Here is a 10,229-nt window from a genome sequence, read left to right as displayed (position 1 = left end):
CCTGAAATACCATTCAGCTGATGCAGGAAATTCTAAGTGCATATGTACACGTCTTCTCTAAGAGGAATAATTTAGGGAAATCCAACAAGATTGGGGTTTAAAGACATACAGCCTTGTTAGCAGAAAGCTTAGAAACAAATACTTTTTTATGGTTTTAAAAAGCTTCTGCTCCCATTTTTCTTTCTTTTTTTCTTTCTTTCTTTCTTTCTTTCTTTCTTTCTTTCTTTCTTTCTTTCTTTCTTTCTTTCTTTCTTTCTTTCTTTCTTTCAGGAAAGTGTGACATTTCTCTGGCCTTCTGAGCTCGTGCGGATGATTATATGAGGTTCAGGCCAGTCCTGCCCTGCACTCTCCTCTTTGCTCCCTGAAGTAAGCCCTCTTCCTCAGTGGTACCCTCTTCAAAGGAGCATTCATCTCTAACCCTTTCTCACAAAACCAGGCACAGAGCATCTTTCTTCAACTGGACGCTCCCAGGTATGGGGTGGGGAGTGCCTGGTGCTGCGTTTCCAGCTGGCTCTTCCAGCCATTTGGACCAGCCCAGGGACACGCTAGCTAGGAACCGGGCAACAACGCATTTTAAAAACACTTGTTTCTATGAAATATTTGTTTGGCTTTTTCTCATGCTACTTCCTTTGTTTTATAAAACTGCTGCATCCTCCCTCCCTGATCTATTAACTTAGAAAATAAGTGTGTGCCCAAGATGGGGTCTGTACTGATCTTCAGTCTGGAGATTGTGGCCTCCTGGGACCACTGAGTCACACAGCCCATGTTGGATGCTATTTGAGCTGTCTTCCTATTTTACATGCATATGCAGAAGACAAACCTCTCCTTACAATGTCCCACAAGATCTAATAATAGTGATGCCAACATCTCGGAAGCAAAGGGAGAACCCTTTACGGACTGCTTTTTTGTATGTCGTCTGTGTTGGAAGCATCTTCTAGCCCTGGGCAGTGGAGCCAACACCACTGCTCCACAGAGGACACGCCACAATCCGGTTCCCAGGGGAAACTCATGCGTGGAGTGCTTACGTGGTGTGTGTGGTGACCCACAGCCTGTAACCTCTTCACCAAGGGCTGGGGCACTGCTCACACCTGACCTTGCCAAGGTGCGTTACAGGATGTCATCATAGGTGGTACTTAGAGCAATCTCCAGAAGGCAGATGCTCGGGCGAAGCCACCAAATCGTGGACCCAGCTCTCAGATCTAAACTGAATCACAGTGACTGGGACCTTCCCATTCATACTTGCTCAGATCGACATAATTTGCTCATGTGGAACAAGTTTCAGAAAAAGGAGAATTTTTCTTAGGGCCTTTGAATTGTGCCCAGTGACTCATTCGGTTTGAGACCACGTCATACATAGATCAGCGCCACTCACAGACTTTCCGAGGCCCGACAGGACTGTGAGTGCGCTGTTGGGTATCCCCGCACACAGGGAATGGCCTGTTCTGTCCTCTCATACACATGCCCCGGCCTGCACCACGTTTGCCTCTGTCCTGACCGCAATAACGTCTCCCTTCTACGGTCCCCATTGCTTCCCGGCAGCTAACGTGCTCCATACAGCATTAACATGTATTTCCACTGCTTGCTGATGCTTTATAGGAGAGGTGGGCCATTGAAGGAATTCTAATTTGTTGACGACTTCACAGGAAATAATCCTGTAACCTGGGTCAGACTGCCAGATGCAGTGGGGAGCTTGTCTGGGTTTGACGGGACAAGCGCCCTGGAGCCCATGGGGCGAGTCTCCCTCTCCTGGCTTTTCCTCCACCTTCCAGCTCACCGACCCTCGGATCTGCTTGGTTTTCGTTGTACCATCGTAGAAAGTATGTTTTGGCACAGGCAAGATGGTCTCTTAGGTTCTACCAAGTTCTCAGATCTGTGACCTGCACAGATCATGCCCCAAATCACCTAAGGCAATTTCTGAGAGCCTGTGGACACGCTGGGGACAGTGTTCGTGCACATGGTCTCCAGCCGACCAGCCTAGCGGCAAGGCTGACCTTCCCACGAGAGGGGGGACTGCTCGTGAAGTGTTGTACCGTCATCTGATTATGGACACGGCTACAGACTCTCTCTGAGGGACTTTAAAATGTCAGATATTGGTGGGCAATTAAAATAGTGCTTATTTGCTGCTTCGTGCAGAGGGGGCGTCCCACAGAATCTGTGATAGTTGCTTTGGGGCTCTCCATACCCAGCTTTGTCCCACGTCCTCCGCACCGTTAACCGGCAGCTCCACACGTAGGGGACTTGCAGGTGGGCTCATACGCATCCACGTTTTCTGCAAGGAGGAGAAGCCCTACAGTCTGCAGAAGCCACTGGCTCCGGCCCGTCCACTTACACGGGAAGAGCGTGGCGGGTGTGCGGTGGGACCTGCTTTTACTCGAGTCAGCATCCTCATCCCGAGGAGGTGTTAACACCTTGATGAAGTGCTTGACAAGCCAAGTACTTTAGAGCTTGTGATAAACGAAAAGACACAAAAGGGAGAAGAATAAGGAAGCGGCCTCGTAAATACAGCCAGGGGAGCAGACCTGTAACGCGCATCTGAAAAACCACAACCACCTAAAAATGCAAGTTTTCCCCACGTCTCTCCTTTGTGGACTTCATACAGCCCCCAGCACGGACGAGTCAGCTAAGGGGGTCTAACCGTGTGCACAGCCCCCGCTCTCGGCCCCCACAGTGTCCCTTACTCTCCTAAATTCCATGGGGCACCCTCCCCCCATGACTGTCAGCAAGGACCCTTCAGGACGGGGAACTCCGGTCCTCCCCCCGCCTGCGGCAGCCTCCCTAGGAGGCACACAGGCTGGACGTTGACTCCACGGCGGCCGGGGGCGAATGTGACACGCTTAAAAAAGCCACACATGCCTGGAGGATTCATCGTCACCATGGGTCGGACTCCTTAAGTGGTAAGGCCACCAGGAAACGCTGACAGGTGTGTGTGTGTGTGTGTGTGTGAGAGAGAGAGAGAGTGTGAGTGTGTGTGAATGTGAGAGAGTGTGTGAGTATGAGAGTGAGTGTGTGTGAGTGTGCGAGAGTGTGTGTGAGCGTGAGAGTATTGTGAGTGGGAGAGTGAGTGTGTGAATGAGTGTGAGTGTGTGAATGACCGTGTGAGTGTGAGTGTGGTGGAGGCAGCCCTCCACTCTATCAGGACGGGGCTGACAGGACAGTATCAGCCCGACCTTCAGAAGCCCTGTCTCTCCTGGACGAGACCCTCTCAAGGATGCCGGGGGTGGCGTGTTTCTCGTTGGTGCCAAGGAGAACCCCACGCGCCGCCGACGCCCAGCCCTTCCCACGTGAAGCAGGGCTGGGCTCTGCATGGCGCTGGGACGCCAGCGTGCGGTCAGGGGCCTCAGGGTGACAAAGGACCTCTCTGCCAGGTTCGGAGCTGTGACAGTCTGCGCAGCCCCCTCCAGATGGGCCTAATTAAACTACTAGCCAATAAGCAGGTCTGACGGCCCCATTAGCAGCCCTCCCACGCTCACACAAACAGCTCAGGAGGAGGGTCTTTCTGGAGCCGCGCCAGGCTCGCCCCCGCTGTGCGCCGCCCTCGGTCTTGCGAGGCTTGCGGAGACGCCTGGGCCCCTGCCCGGCAGGTCCCTGAGACAGCGCAACACAACGGCGGACTGCGCGGGACAGGGGGGCTGCCATCCTCCTGTTCAGCTCCGCGATGGCCCGCTGCCCCGCGTGGTGACAAAGCCGCTTCACCTGTCTGGCCCCGCTGCTCATGAATCTGGAGGCCAGTCCTTGGTTAACTAAACGCACCTCTCCCAACACAGAAGCTCGGGGCAGACACTGTCCTTGGTAGTTACTGCCATGGTAGAGACGCGCTTTATGCGCAACGAATGACAATCTAGGAGGCAAAGTGGGCGCCTGGTCCAGAGCTCAGTGGCCCCGGGTGCATCGATCCAAGGAGGGAGTGGGTGCTCGGTCCCACTGCTACGAGGAGTCTAAGAGAACAGATGCGCTTGCGGGGCTGGGGTCGCGGATCGGGGAGAGCAGCTCCAAGGGCACAGGCCTCCAGCTACCCCACGAGCAGGTTCGGGATCTCCCGTCCAGCACGCTGACTCTGGGTGACTGTGCCATGCTGTGTCCTTGGAAGCTGCTACAGAGCAGGTCCTGCAGAAGTGTTCTTACCGGAAAATCCCCACCACCATCAAAGGGGCTGCAGGGGGGCTCCGGGAGCTGATGGGCATGCTGTGGCCTTGGTGGTGGTGGTTTCACAGTGTGTACGTGCCCCCAGACTCACCGAGTTGCGTTAAACACATGCAACTTTTTTACATGTCAGTCAGACCTCAATTAAGTAGTAAAAAATTAAATTAAAAAATAAATATGAAGAAACAGGGGGTGCCATGATGTGTGCTGTTTCTTCCGTAAGCCTTAGGAGCCTTACGCCCTGGCTGTCCCCGGGGGGTTCCCGCCTGGACGGGGACCCCAGTGCACCGCAGTGGGAGAAGGGAGCCTGCTCTCAGTGGGAGACACTGCTGTCTCATCCCTCCGTTTCAAATGCTTATCGTTTAAATGTTATCTTAGGAAACGATCAGTTGGAAATGTCAGTTCGTGAGAAACAATCAAGAAAGATACGGATAAAAAGCAAAGGTAAGGGACAAACAGTAAGTTAACAGTAACACACGATGAATAAAATGGATTTAAATGGGAGCAGACTGTCCCGTCATCAGGCTGTGGCGTCAGCATGGCTCCTCCCACGACCTGGACCCTGTATTTTTCTAGTTGTGGTGGGTGAGTTCCGGCTGGTACCTGGTATCTCTGATGCTCTGGGAGCACACGAAATATGCAATGAAATCTACTCTGGCCCTCTGGCCACTCTCCCAGGAAAGGGGGGCATCTCTGCCCCCACCCCTGCTCTGGCCCCAGCCCAGAAAGCTCAGCCGCCCGTGATGATGGTGTAGGCTGCCCAGGGCAGCTGCTTGAGCACCCGCTGTGTACGTGGCCTGCAGGGACAGGGCCGTGAGCAGAAGGGACTGACCTCCATCCAGCGTGACGCTCAGGCTGGCTCTGGGGTCCCCTGGAGCTGGTAGCACCCACTTTGTACCCCGGGCCGGGCTTTTCCCTTTTGTATTCCTTTCTTCCCCGATGATATGTGCTCCCAAGGGAGGACCCGTGAATTATAAATACCCAGTTTTGTTCTATGGTGTTATTCTCTAACAGAGGGATCCTTTGTGCAGGAGTGTCTATTACCAGTAAGGATCACTTGATGGGATTGGGGTTACTATTATGTTATTGTTCATTCTTTTCCTTTTGCCCTCGGGGGCAGCACATTTCTCTCTTCTGTTTCTCTTTGGGCCTTTCCTGTCCTCCTGAAATTCAGCCGTCTGCAGATGGTTTTCCCAGCACTGGACAGCATGGACAACAAGAGCTATTTATGACCTGTTTTTGATAATGACCCGGTGTTGTTGATCCTGACCACCTGTTTTCTCTCTAGGGGAGTCCCCTCCTACCTTCCCCTCTATTTTTAGTCCTGGATTAGACAAATAAACATAACAACCAGTCACTGAATCCTAGTAACCTGTTACTATGGATTTGTATGCAGTACAGAACGGCTCTTCTTCGCCTGGCTTGTTCTGACCCACCTTTCCAGACCCACGTCTTCCAGGAAGTGCTCGCTCACTCAGTCACGGGGCTTGCAAGTGCTTATCCGGATTCCAGTAGCAGGTGCGTCTATGTCCACGTCAGGCTGCGCCATGATGAGAGGCAGGCCGTGCGGGGGACCCTGTGGGCACCTGCCTGGGCCCAGAGACAGACGGGAGGGGGTGAGGAGGGGCGGTGCCTGCAGGGCGCCGGCAGGGACAGGGGGCCTGCGGTGGGAGGCCGCCCTGGGGCTTTGCCAGGAGGGCCTAGTGTTGATGCTCAGTCTCGGCTCGGTAATCTTCATTAGACTGACGTCCTTCGTGTCTCCAGGCGAGACAGCTGTGGGTATGCAGGCTCCACGCACCTGGTCTTGTCTTCAGCAAAATACTGTTGAATTTCTGTGAATTTAGGGCCAGGCCAATGCCATGTGCCTAACAGCCTCAGTAAGTCCTGATAGATTGAACTGATGATAAAGAATTGATTTCCTTTTCCTTTGAAACCTAAGTGGGATGGTTTTTAATATGCTTCTCGGTCAACAAGAATGGTGTTTCGTGCCCCATTTATGCTCAAGGATGACAACGCCACAAGCCAGCGTGGCCCCTTGGAGAGGAGGCTGCGTGTGCTTTCCGAGGGCGAGGGGGCTCCACAGAAGCTGTGTGACCCCAAGTCTCAGTCCACCGGCTCTGGCCGCTTGCTGACTGCCCTGGACAGCGCCTCCTGCCCACGCATGTCCTTCCTACCTGGCGATCCCCCGAGGCTCAGCTCAGGGGCCCAAGCCGCATCAGGTACAGCGGGGGGAGGCGCATGAATTCATGGATGAAAGAAGTAATGATCACCGTCCTGATGATACTAACTGGCTTCCTGGGACCTGTGTCATGCACCTCCACCTGCAGTGTCCTTAACCCAAGGCGGTGAGGAGCACGGCAAGTTTCCCAGGCTAATCCTGGAATGACCAGCACAGGGAAACCGAGACCCTGCTGCTCCAGCTCATGGCGGAGTAGACGCCCACAGCCTTGCCCATTTGCACAGCCTTGCCCAGGTCACCCCACTTACCCAGCCCCTCACCCCCTGCAGCCACCTGTCCCCGGGGCACCCCACCCAGCCAGCCCTTCACCCCCTGCAGCCACCCCCAGGTCACCCCACCCACCCAGCCCCTCACCCCCTGCAGATGCACCCCCACCCCATGTCGCTCCACCTGTCCAAGCTCCAACTCGACCCTTCTGAAATCCAAGTCAGAGGGTTCTGTGGCTGGAACCCAGCAAGGGCTCCCCGCGTTGCTCAGAACAGAAGCCCCAGGCCTCACGGTGTCCTACAGGGCCCTGGGTGGACTGTCCACACCCCTGCCCCATTCTCTCCAGCACCCTGCTCTGACGTGTGCTGGTCTCTGCTTCCCACCTACTTCCCCCTGCTCCCCTTGGCCAGAGGTCACCTCCTTCGGGTCCTTGCTGAGACCTTGCCATTCCTCAGGGCTGCCTGCCACACCTCGACATTTCAAGCTTGACTCCCTCCATGTCCCTGTGCCCCGAGCCCTACCCGGCTCCCCCAGCTTGCACAGCCCTCGATGTGCAGAGTCTTGTGTATTGCTTGCCGTCCGCCCACTCCCTCTGGGCTATGAGTCCCATGAGGGCAACGTCTCTCATGTTGTCCGGGATGTGTCCCCATAGAGGCTGCTCCTGACACGCAGCCAGCACTCAGGGAACGAAGCCCCATCTTAGTGATCACAGCAGGGACACTGCCAACGGAGAGTTCTAGGGGCCTGAGCTCAGAGACTGCAGTCCCCCTCCTTCTTCCCGATTCTACAAATCCCCTCTCTGGGGCTGGTGGGGGTCCAGACCCCAGCTCTCAGGGTGACCCTATGTGTCCACGTGGCCACCCACTGTGACACTTCAGGGTTGTGCTCGGCACGCAGAGCTACACTGTGTTTCATGGTCCTTCACTCGGTTACAATGTGACGTTCCCCCCAGGGTGGGGCTGGAGTGACAGGGGGACTGCAGGGGTCCAAAGAAGTCTGTCCTGATCCTGGGGGCAGAGGTGCAGGGGACGATGGATGGCAGCTTTCTTCTTGGGCCTTCTCTAGGGGCATTCTTGGGGAGCTCAGTGGCTGTTAGCCCAGCCGCTCAATCTGTGACCACTTGTCATAGTCCTGAGAGAGAAAGTGCTAGAACTGGAGATTTTCCTAAAACAAAGCACAGTGCTGCAGAAATCAGGTGCACTTTGGAAACCCCAAGGCCTGAAGGGGCCTTGGCACCTTCCTTCACCACCTGGACCGAAGGAAGCCCGGAGAGTCGGAAGTAGGCATCTGAGCTGTTCTCAGACGCGCCTTCCCAGGTGGTTTCTGTAACGCTCGTTGGGCCCATTAGAAGTGAGCACTTAATCGGTAAGCGGCAAACACCTTGCAACGTGCACTTAATTGTAACTAATTTGCTATTGATCAGCCATTTATTCTAACAGAACCATTGCCAAAGTGTCCCGCGTCGTTAACTGTCAAGATAAAGGGGCGCTGACATCTCTCCTACTCTCAAACATCTCTTCCCTACGTCAGAGTACATTTTGATTGATTACAGAGAGGATGTGCAAAACCACATTAGGAAACGAGGAATTTGGTTTAAAACAAGTGAAAGCTGGAGAGTCCCCAGCTTGTTAGGAAAGCGCCCCCCCACTGGAGGCTGTCCCGGGAGCCCCGTGGCCAGGGTCTGCCTGACGGCCAGCACCTGCTGGAATGTTTTAGATTGCATCTCTGTTCTTAAGCAGCCTCGTGAGCGTCAAGGCCCCCAGAGGAGGAAGGGAAGAGATCCATTTTCCACATTCACATTACATACAAGCTTATGAATTAGTAGGTTCCTGTAACTCTTGCTTTGAAAGAAACTGCGCGTCCTCTGTGGGAGGTGTGGATCACGCACGCACAATGGTATCTCATGGGTCTACTTCATCTCCATAAAATAATGCATGGATTTAATTTTTCAGGTAACTGAAATGAAGCGGTTTAAGAGTAAGTGCTATATAAAATTTTAAGCATTTTTATTAATATATTTCTGGGATGTTTTACTTACTTCCCTGCTTTTTTAAAGAGAATACACATAATGATCTAACCTTTTGAAGGCACGTGATTGCCCATATGGGTATCAATTAATATCCTGGAAAGTATTTTAAAATAATTTCCTTTGCATTAATAGAGTGTTCCAAACAATTTATGCTTATCTGAGGACCCCAGATGTCCTCAGACACTGGGATTCTCAGGCCCCCCACTGCCCATCACCTGTCACCCGTCATGGGTCTAGAGAGAGACAGAGACGGAGGGAGGGAGGGATGGCCCTTGACCACACAGAACACTATGCTTCCCGATGTTATAAAGTGTACAACTTTGTGACCGATGTATCCTTTATCCTTGATTTCACACAAGGTCTTGAATTCTTCACATTTGCAAGTTGGCCAAACCATGAGCATGGAATTTGACTCTGTCCTAGAACACAATTTCTTCAGGCGAATGTGCTCACTGATATCAAATTAGTTGTAATGATTATAACTTATACTTTTAAAGTAACGTGCTTGTCATAGGGGAGCATTTTAAAATCATTCCCAAGGAGGGGTTCTCCTGCAGTGCAGAGGGCGCTGGGGTTTCTGCCCCACCCAGGAGTGGAGGCCTCAGAGGCCGGGGGAGGCAGGGCTCAGCCGTTGAGAAGCGAGCGGCTGGAGGATAGAATCTAGAAACTCCCTCTTCCCGAAGCAGTGCTGTCCGTGACTTCTTGCTTTGTTTTGTTTTTGAGCAAAGGTGCCCGCAGCGCACGGGGCCCCTATCTGATGCAGCGATGCCGTGTTCCGAAACACTACATTTGTTGGCGATGCGTAGCACAGAGTGCCGACTAGTGCACGGCTCAGAGGAGGTCTTCCGATTCTGCATCTCTAGGTGGCGAATTTCTTCAGATCTAGACTCTCAAAAAAAAAAAAAATATGAAAGCAGTGAGATGTTATTAATCAAAGCTCAACGGCATATCTCAGCTTCAATAAGCTGTTTCTGGCCGTGCTGCAGATTTTAATTAACGGGTTCCTCACTGCAAATAGGAAGTGTAGTTAGCCCTGGGAAAAGAGAGCAAGGAAAAACTCATGGAATTTGAAAAATCCATATTCTTTCATGTTTAAGATTTCTTTCCTCTTTTTAAAACTGCAATAAAACTAACACTCTTTTTTCATCTTATGGAAAATTTTCAAATCCTTTCTTCTCTCCTGCTTCTCTCTGGCCTCTGGCAGAGTATGGAGACCGTACACCGTGCCTGTTGGCCCCAGAACGCAGCCTCCGGGACAGACGACCTCGCCGAAGGTGGCCTCTCCTTCGCCAGAAACAGTTACCAAGGAACACATCTCCGAAGACTTCCGAGGATTTAGGTGCAGTCTTTCCTGTGTGCTGAAGGCACCTTTAGAACTCCAGAATCAGAAGTCCAGAATCACGAAACCTGCCTTTGTTTGGAAGACGTCGGTGGAAAGACAGCAGAGTCCCTGGAAACCCAGAGACACCGTCTCTGTGTGTGTCTCTCTGTCTCTGTCTCTTTGTCTCTCTCTCCCTCTGTCTCTGTTTCTCCCTCTCTCTCCCCCTCTCCTTCTCTCTCTTGCTCTCCCTCTCCTCTCTATCTCTGTCCCTCTCCCTTTCCCTCTGTCTCTCT

At 52.9% G+C, this 10,229-nt stretch overlaps 1 long non-coding RNA gene across 1 annotated transcript; it reads left to right on the top strand.

The window, feature by feature from the left end:
- Positions 1-5,513: 5,513 nt before the first annotated feature.
- LOC118021907 lies at positions 5,514-10,155 on the top strand. The gene is made up of 3 exons (XR_004682340.1): positions 5,514-5,658; positions 8,539-8,563; positions 9,820-10,155. It is a non-coding gene; the product is annotated as an uncharacterized LOC118021907 (long non-coding RNA).
- Positions 10,156-10,229: the final 74 nt, after the last annotated feature.

Source organism: Mirounga leonina, unplaced genomic scaffold, assembly GCF_011800145.1.
Source record: "Mirounga leonina isolate KUSES-001 unplaced genomic scaffold, KU_Mleo_1.0 Mir_175, whole genome shotgun sequence".
NCBI lineage: Eukaryota > Metazoa > Chordata > Mammalia > Carnivora > Phocidae > Mirounga > Mirounga leonina.
The sequence above is the reverse complement of the archived record's forward strand: the minus strand, read 5'-3'. Positions and strand labels throughout refer to the sequence as shown.